Source organism: Salmo salar, chromosome 23 (genome assembly GCF_965601325.2).
Source record: "Salmo salar chromosome 23, fSalSal1, whole genome shotgun sequence".
Classification (NCBI taxonomy): domain Eukaryota; kingdom Metazoa; phylum Chordata; class Actinopteri; order Salmoniformes; family Salmonidae; genus Salmo; species Salmo salar.
Genome location: NC_138313.1, coordinates 32,777,365 through 32,786,851, shown reverse-complemented (window position 1 = coordinate 32,786,851; position 9,487 = coordinate 32,777,365). Strand labels below are relative to the sequence as shown.

Here is a 9,487-nt window from a genome sequence, read left to right as displayed (position 1 = left end):
AAGGTACCACGTTCATCTGTACAAACAATAGTACGCAAGTATAAACACCATGGGACCACGCAGCCGTCATACCGCTCAGGAAGGAGACGCATTCTGTCTCCTAGAGATGAACGTACTTTGGTGTGAAAAGTGCAAATCAATCCCAGAACAACAGCAAAGGACCCTGTGAAGATGCTGGAGGAAACAGGTACAAAAGTATCTATATCCACAGTAAATCAAGTCCTATATCGACATAACCTGAAAGGCCGCCCAGCAAGGAAGAAGCCACTGCTCCAAAGCCACCATAAAAAATCCAGACTACGGTTTGCAACTGCACATGGGGACAAAGATATGACTTTTTGGAGAAATTTCCTGTGGTCTGATGAAACAAAAATAGAACCCTTTGGCCATAATGACCATCGTTATGTTTGGAGGAAAAGGGGGGAGGCTTGCAAGCCGAAGAACACCATCCCAACCATGAAGAACGGGGGTGGCAGCATCATGTTGTGGGAGTGCTTTGCTGCAGGAGGGACTGGTGCACTTCACAAAATAGATGCATCATGAGGAAGGAAAATAATGTGAATATATTGAAGCAACATCTCAAGACATCAGTCAGGAAGTTAAAGCTTGGTCGCAAATGGGTCTTCCAAATCGACAATGACCCCAAGCACACTTCCAAAATTGTGGCAAAATGGCTTAAGAACAACAAAGTCAAGGTATTGGAGTGGCCATCATAAGGCCCTGACCTCAATCCTATAGAAAATTTGTGGGCAGAACTGAAAAAGTGTGTGCGAGCAAGGAGGCCTACAAACCTGACTCAGTTACACCAGCTCTGTCAGGAGGAAGGGGCCAAAATTCACCCAACTTATTGTGGGAAGCTTGTGGAAGGCTACCCAAAACGTTTGACCCAAGTTAAACAATTTAAAGGCAGTGCTACCAAATACTAATTGAGTGTATGTACACTTCTGACCCACTGGGAATGTGATGAAAGAAATAAAAGCTGAAATAAATAATTCTCTCTACTATTATTCTGACATTTCACATTCTTAAAATAAAGTGGTGATCCTAACTGACCTAAAACAGGGAATATTTACTAGGATTAAATGTCAGGAATTGTGAAAAACTGAGTTTAAATGTTTTTGGCTAAGGTGTATTGTGTGTAAACTTCCGACTTCAACTGTATCTACCGCAATAACCTCGTACCCCTGCACATCAAAACGGTACTATTACCCTGTGTATATAGCCTTAAATAAAGGCTACAAAGCTAATTTTCGTTGCTCATTGTGTATTTATTCCTCATGTTATTATATTTTTATGTTTCTATTATTTATCTTCATTTCTCTCTGCATTGTTGGGAAGTGCCCGTATGTCAGCATTTCACTGTTAGTCTGCAACTGTTGTTTACAAACCATGTGACAAATGCATTTTTATTTTATTTAATTTGTTTACTTTATTTTCCATCTCTTGTTTACCACAAAGTCAACACTGGCTTACAGTAGAATTTCATGAGAAAAAAATTGCTCTGTGGTCTTATTTTAAGGTTAGGGTTAGACACAAGGTTGACATTGTGGTTAAGGTTAGAGTTAGGTTTAAAATAACGTTATCAGAAGAAAAATTTTAGAAATGGCCGTGGTTTATGACTTTGGTAACTAATGACGACCTTTGCCCTGAGTGCACTACTGTACTTCCGGGCTGATCTTAAATACCACCCCCAATTATCTTCTTGCTTTGGTCTTCTAGCCTTGGGCTAGATAGAATGTATCAAATAATGTAGGCTATTCATGTCTCGAAGTCGTCCAAAAATGCAACATTTGACCGACTAGGTTAAGTTTGCAGACGACACAACAGTGGTAGGCCTGATCAACGACAAGACAGCCTATAGGGAGGAAGTCGGAGACCAGGCCGGGTGGTGCCAGAATAACAACCTATCCCTCAACGTAACCAAGACTAAGGAGATTATTGTGGACTACAGGAAAAGGAGGACCGAGCACGCCCCCATTCTCATCAACGGGGCTGTAGTGGAGCAGGTTGAGAGCTTCAAGTTCCTTGGTGTCCACATCAACAACACACTAGAATGGTCCAAACACACCAAGACAGTCGTGAAGTGGGTACGACAAAGCCTATTCCCCCTCAGGAAACTGAAAAGATTTGGCATGGGTCCTGAGATCCTCAAAAGGTTCTACAGCTGCAACATCAAGAGCATCCTGACTGGTGGCATCACTTCCTGGTACGGCAACTGCTCGGTCTCCGACCGCAAGGCACTACAGAGGGTAATGCTTACGGCCCAGTACATCACTGGGGCTAAGCTGCCTGCCATCCAGGACCTCTACACCAGGCGGTGTCAGAGGAAGGCCCTAAAAATTGTCAAAGACCCCAGCCACCCCAGTCATAGACTGTTCTCTCTACTACCGCATGGCAAGCGGTACCTGAGTGCCAAGTCTAGGACAAAAAGGCTTCTCAACAGTTTTTACACCCAAGCCACAAGACTCCTGAACAGGTAATCAAATGGCTACCCGGACTATTTACATTGTGTGCCCCCCAACCCCTCTTTTTACGCTGCTGCTACACTCTGTTTATCATATATGCATAGTCACTTTAACTATACATTCATGTACATACTACCTCAATTGGGCCGACCAACCAGTGCTCCTGCACAGTGGCTAACCGGGCTATCTGCATTGTGTCCCACCCTCTACCCGCCAACACCTCTTTTACGCTACTGCTACTCTCGGTTCATCATATATGCATAGTCACTTTAACCATATCTACATGTACATACTACCTCAATCAGCCTGACTAACCGGTGTCTATGTAGCCTCGGTACTTTTATAGCCTCGCTACTGTATATAGCCTGTCTTTTTACTGTTGTTTTGTTTCTTTACTTACCTATTGTTCACCTAATACCTTTTTTGCACTATTGGTTAGAGGAATAGAATAATGTGTCCCTGAACAAAAGGGGGTCAAAATCAAAAGTAACAGTCAGTATCTGGTGTGGCCACCAGCTGCATTAAGTACTGCAGTGCATCTCCTCCTCATGGACTGCACCAGATTTGCCAGTTCTTGCTGTGAGATGTTACCCCACTCTTACACCAAGGCACCTGCAAGTTCCCGGACATTTCTGGGGGGAATGGCCCTAGCCCTCACCCTCCAATCCAACAGGTCCCAGACGTGCTCAATGGGATTGAGATCCGGGCTCTTCACTGGCCATGGCAGAACACTGACATTCTTGTCTTGCAGGAAATCACGCACAGAACGAGCAGTATGGCTGGTGGCATTGTCATGCTGGAGGGTCATGTCAGGATGAGCCTGCAGGAAGGATACCACATGAGGGAGGAGGATGTCTTCCCTGTAACGCACAGCATTGAGATTGCCTGAAATGAAAACAAGCTCAGTCCGATGATGCTGTGACACACCGCCCTAGACCATGATGGAACCTCCACCTCCAAATCGATCCCGCTCCAGAGTACAGGCCTCGGTGTAACGCTCATTCCTTCGACGATAAACGCGAATCCGACCATCATCCCTGGTGAGACAAAATCATGACTCATCAGTGAAGAGCACTTTTTGCCAGTCCTGTCTGGCCCAACGACGGTGGGTTTGTGCCCATAGGTGACGTTGTTTCCGGTGATGTCTGGTGAGGACCTGTCTGGTGAGGACCTATCTCTCAGCCTATTGCGGACAGTCTGAGCACTGATGGAGGGATTATGCGTTCCTGGTGTAACTCAGGCAGTTGTTGTTGCCATCCTGTACCTGTCCCGCTGTTCTGATGTTCGGATGTATCGATCCTGTGCAGGTGTTGTTACACGTGGTCTGCCACTGTGCGGATGATCAGCTGTCCGTCCTGTCTCCCTGTAGCACTGTCTTAGGCGTCTCACAGTACAGACATTGCAATTTATTCCCTGGCCACATCTGCAGTCCTCATGAATCCTTGCAGCATGCCTAACAGGCTGAGTACACCACTCGCGTTGCAAAATAAATTTAGAAATCTATGTTATTCAATTATTACACACGCACTGCTCGCACGCGCCAAAGAGCGTCTGCGTTGCCAAGGGCTAAAATAGAAGTCAGTTCTATTTCTGACACAGATCGCGCTGCAAGTCCTGCCTCTCCCATCTCCTCATTGGTTTATTGAAGCAGGTACCCACATGCCACCTCCTCATTGGTTATTCCCACGTGGGTGACTGAAAGACGAACGAGGTCAGTGGCAGTAATGCACCTAATTTATGAAATTTGCAATCGCAATATAAAGTCAATAGAAGAAAAAGCCTGGAAGGAAGAGAGATGACTAGAAACAATTCGGTTGATCGTTTTATATGTGGATTAATTGGCAGAGTAGAGGACCTTGTGCATTTCATGTAAAATAACAACTCAATGTTTTTATCCCAGGACAAATTAGCTAGCAACAGCAAGCTAGCTAAATAGGACAAATTAGCTAGCAAGTGCAAGCTAACTAGCTAAAGTGCCATACATGTTTAATGCTTTTCGACCTTTCCCCAAATTAATATAATTGGTTCAGAGTTTGTTTTGATATTTTAACCTGCATGTCGTGATCGCGTTTGGTGTGGGGGGACAAAATATGCACGATGGCGCACGTGCGCAGCCGATTTGGGTTTCGTGTAAGGCACGTTTATGCAGATGAGCAGGGACTCTGGGCATCTTTCTTTTGGTGTTTTTCAGAGTCAGTAGAAAGGCCTCTTTAGTGTCCTAAGTTTTCATAACTGTGACCTTAATTGCCTACATCTGTAAGCTGTTAGTGTCTTAATGACCCTTCCACAGGTGCATGTTCATTAATTGTTTATGGTAGGTTGAACAAGCATGGGAAACAGTGTTAGAACCCTTTACAATGAAGATCTGTGAAGTTATTTGGATTTTTGCGAATTATCTTTGAAAGACAGGGTCCTGAAAAAGGGTTACTTTTTTTGCTGAGTTTGATTGAAAAGTTATTATATCAATATTTGAGCATAAAGGCGTTTACACGCCATTTCTCTCATAACTAATTTTACCGACACAAATAGATGCTACCATGTCAAACGAACAAATGTTTTCCTTTTTGTATGTATTTTTTTATATTATAATTATTTGTAGTTTTAAAAAAAAGAAATTACAACTAAGAAATTATCTGTTGGCATTTATAAAATTGGATCGACACTTCCTCTTTCCATCACAGCTGTCGTGATTTTGTTTTAATAAGGTATAACTTTACTAGCATAAAAACTCTGGACGGAAACGTGGTTAGAGTTACAATTTGGGATATGCCGCAAGACAAACTGCAATGCAGTAAAACATGGCTTATCGCAATAAACCAGCATTGAACTAGATTATTTATAACTAGAAATTAGCCTACGCTAATTTGAAATGAAATAGGAATATTTGTCCTTAGTTGATAAATATGAGTTATTCCAATGTTTCCATAAAAAATACATACGATACTAAATCTGTCATCTACCCCCGCCAAACAAACTCTGATCCAACCTCTTGCGCATAGGTGATTGGAGGATCTAGAAGAAAGGGCAGGTGCCTTTGAAAGTCCTAACATGATCAGTGGTGTACGTTGCGACAGCCAGTGATGCCAATTTAGCAATTTTGTTGCTAGATTTAGCAACTTTTCAGACTACCCTGGCAACTTTTTTTTCAAACAGCACCTAGGAACTAATTTAGCTACTTTTAAAAATGTATTTGGAACCTTTAGCAGCTTTTGAAAAATGCACGCATTTTCCTTCTAAATGACACAAAAACGATTTTCTCTGTCACGCAGATAGTCCCGGTAGCTATTTGGCAGTCTTATGGCTTGGGGGTAGAAGGAGTTCAGGGTCCTGTTGGTTCCAGACTTGGTGCATCAGTTCCGCTTCATGTGCGGTAGCAGAGACAATAGTCTATAACTTTAGGGCCTTCCTCTGACAAGTCCTGGTACAGAGGTCCTGGATGGCAGGGAGCTCGGCCCCAGTGATGTACTGGGCAGTACGCACAACCCTCTGTAGCGCCTTGCGGTCGCATGCCAAGCAGTTGCCATACCAAGCGGTGATGCAACTAGTCAAGATGCTCTCAATGGGGCAGCTATATAACTTTTTGAGGATCTGAGATCACATGCCAAATCTTTTCAGCCTCCTGAGGGGGAAGAGGCATTGTCGTGCCGTCTTCACGAGTGTGTTGGTGTGTGTGGACCATGATATTTCCTTAGGGATGTGGACACCGATGAACTTGAAGCTCTCGACCTGCTCCACTACAGCCCTGTCGATGTGGATGGGGGCGTGCTCGGCTATCCGTTTCCTGTAGTCCACGATCAGCTCCTTTGCCTTGTTGACGTTGATAGAGGTTGTTGTTCTGGCACCACACTGCCAGGTCTCTGACCTCCTCCCCATAGGCAGTCTCGTTGTCATCAGTGATCAGGCCTAAAACCGTTGTGTCGCTTGCAAACTTAATGATGGTGTTGGAGTTGTGCGCGGCCAAGCAGTTGTTTTGTCCAGGTGCGAAAGTGGAGTGCAATAGAGATTGTGTCATCTGTGGATCTGTTGGGGCGGTATGCGAAATGTAGTGGGTGCAGGGTGTCTGGGATGATGGTGTTGATGTCAGCCTTGACTAGCCTTTCAAAGCATTTCATGGCTACAGATGTGAGTTCTACTGGGCGACTTGAACGAGCTGCAACAAACACTCAAACTGGACCGTTTTATCTCAATCTCTTCATTCAAAGAGTCAATCATGGACACTCTTACTGACAGTTGTGGCTGCTTTGCGTGATGTATCGTTGTCTCTACTTTCTTGCCCTTTGTGCTGTTGTTTGTGCCCAAAATGTTTGTACCCTGTTTTGTGCTGCTACCATGTTGTGCTGCTGCCATGTTGTGTTTCTACCATGTTGTAGTCATGTTGTGTTGCTACCATGCTGTGTTGTCATGTGTTGCTGCCATGCTATGTTGTTGTCTTAGGTCTCTCTTTATGTAGTGTTGTGTTGTCTCTCGTCCTGATGTGGGTTTTGTCCTATATTTTTTATTTTTGTATTTGCATTTTTAATTCCAGCCCCCATCCCCGCAGGAGGCCTTTTACCTTTTGTTAGGCCGTCATTGTAAATAAGAATTTGTTCTTAACTGACTTGCCTAGTTAAATAAAGGTTAGATAAAAGGGGGAAAGGGGGATACCTAGTCAGTTGTCCAACTGAATGCCTTCAGCTGAAATGCGTCTTCCGCAATTAACCCAACCCCTCTTTGGCGCTCTTGGGCACAGGGACTATGGTGGGCTGCTCGAAACATGTAGGCATTGCACAGTGTAACCTAATAAGGTTAGAAAAGTCCGGAGCAGTTTAAACGACATTTGGCTTTTATTCATGTTTCCCTGCCCCCCACATTTTTGCAGTCAATTTTATGCCAATTTCAGGCAATTATAACACTATAAATAGACCTACACTAAAATATTGGAACTAAAATATATATCTATCTAATTGAAACTACTGGACGTTCAGTGTGTAACCCTCCAAAGCTAACTTAATTATACCTGAAATCTGTTCTTTCTCAGAAGGATGGCTGTGGCTATGTGGATGGTGGAGAGCAGAGCACTGTAGGGAGAGACACAACCCCAGGAACAGCCCAGACAAAACCACACCAGCCAAACAGTCAGGTCAGCTTCTCCTACACGAATCACATCATACAACTTAATCAGATAAATTATCTAACAGGTGTCATTATGAGAATGATGGATACATTGTGAAGTCTTTATGCAGTATGTTCAAATCACCACCAAAAGGGGGCGATAAATGCCAAGCATTAGTATTTGCTATTTTGTCACTGGTCTTCATTGATGATTGTGTTAGAAGTCTGTCCACGCACATCGATTTTCATTCAACTGGATTTGATTTGAGTCTTTGGTGGAAAAAACTGGAAGATTGTTTATGCAAACACAACATCGTATCAATAAATTTGGTCTTTTTTTTGTCCTCCTCTCTCTGCAGGGGGTTCTGCCTTCTGTTTCTTGCACTACTTCACTCTTTTGTTCCCCACTGTCCCTCCTGCCTGGCATACCAGTCTGGAAGAAGTCATTTGGGGAGTATTGCGGGGGAGGAGAGGGGGAATTGTAGCGATGGTGGTGAGGGCTGCAGCTCAGCTATGACCTCATCCTCTCTTTCTCCCGTGGAGGGAGTGAGATCATGGCTGTCGTAAAGAGGCATGAATGGTGTCTTAACTGGCCCAGACAGTACTGGATCACCCACCTAATTGCTGAAATCCAATTGGCTCCTTAACAACCCTGTGCCCAGGATAAATGGACATTTGTGGAAGTATGAAGCACACTCTGCCTAGATGACAAATGTGCAATCTATTTTAACATAAATTATGTTTTCTCTTTGTGTCTAGACCTATTATGTGGTTTTCTTTGCAGATGTTGCATCACCATGCTTTTGCATAGGTGGGCATGTCTTGGAGAGTATGGCAGGCAGGCACCTCACATCTCCCATTTGCTTGCTCAATATGTGTGTGTCAGACTTTGCTGAGGATGACAGTTTGTTGGTGTAGGTGTTAATTATTGTGCAGAGGAAATCCTTTTTCCTCTTTTACAAATTGTCCCACCTCATTTACATAATTTTGAGTGGCATAGCCTAACTTGTTATTAAGCCATACTAATCAGCAAAAGAGTGTTGGAATGAGGAACATCTGAGAGGAAAAAAGAGGAAACTGTAATTATGCAAAGCTTTTAGTCTCTTTTGATGAGTTTTCAATTGTTATTCAACCAGAACAAGCATTTCATTAATCTGGTCAAGTGTCTGAAATGCATAGCCGCAGGAAGTAGTTTTTGGGTATATAACTGGTCCCTAATATAGGACTAGTAAAGGCCCAGGGCACTACTTAACAACATTTGTAACTTGAGTCTGATAATTATCTGTACATAACAGTTAATCTGATAATTCTTGTGGAAAATAATAATAGTTGCTTGATATATGTTTTCCAGTTTCTTTCTATGTGAAAACTGAAATAGTCTATTAATTCCTTTTAAGTAGACACTCTTATTCCAAGACATACATATTCATACTGGTCCCCTGTGGGAATTGAACCCACAACCCTAGCATTTCAAGTGCCATGCTCTACCAACTGAGCCACATCATATCATCACCAAACCACTTGCTGTCTCTATGTACTCAATGACCAGCCTATGTACAATATATTTACATTAAGTTGTTTGTAAGGATGGTATATTAATACTGCACAAAAAGTGGCTGTTTTCTATGTTATTTCATCAAGATAAATATTTCATTTGATGTGGATGTTTTGTGTCTTTACCCAAAACTTAGCACCTTTAGATGTACATGTTTGAGGACAGGGTTTTGTTCTTTCTGGAATCCATTAGAATGACAATCTCAGAGAAAGGGACAGGGCAACAACTCTTACAAAGCGGACACACTTTTTTGCCCATGCTACAGAAGTCTATAATCGGTCTGCTAATGCTAGTAAAGGCCCAGTACACTACGTTTGTGAAAAATATATATTTTTCTAAAAAGAATGTTATAATTATTTATTTATATATATTTTCG

At 42.9% G+C, this 9,487-nt stretch overlaps 1 non-coding gene across 1 annotated transcript; it reads right to left on the bottom strand.

The window, feature by feature from the left end:
* Positions 1-8,988: 8,988 nt before the first annotated feature.
* On the bottom strand, positions 8,989-9,059 carry trnas-uga (transfer RNA serine (anticodon UGA)). Its single transcript has one exon. It is a non-coding gene; the product is annotated as a tRNA-Ser (tRNA).
* Between the last annotated feature and the right edge of the window lie 428 nt (positions 9,060-9,487).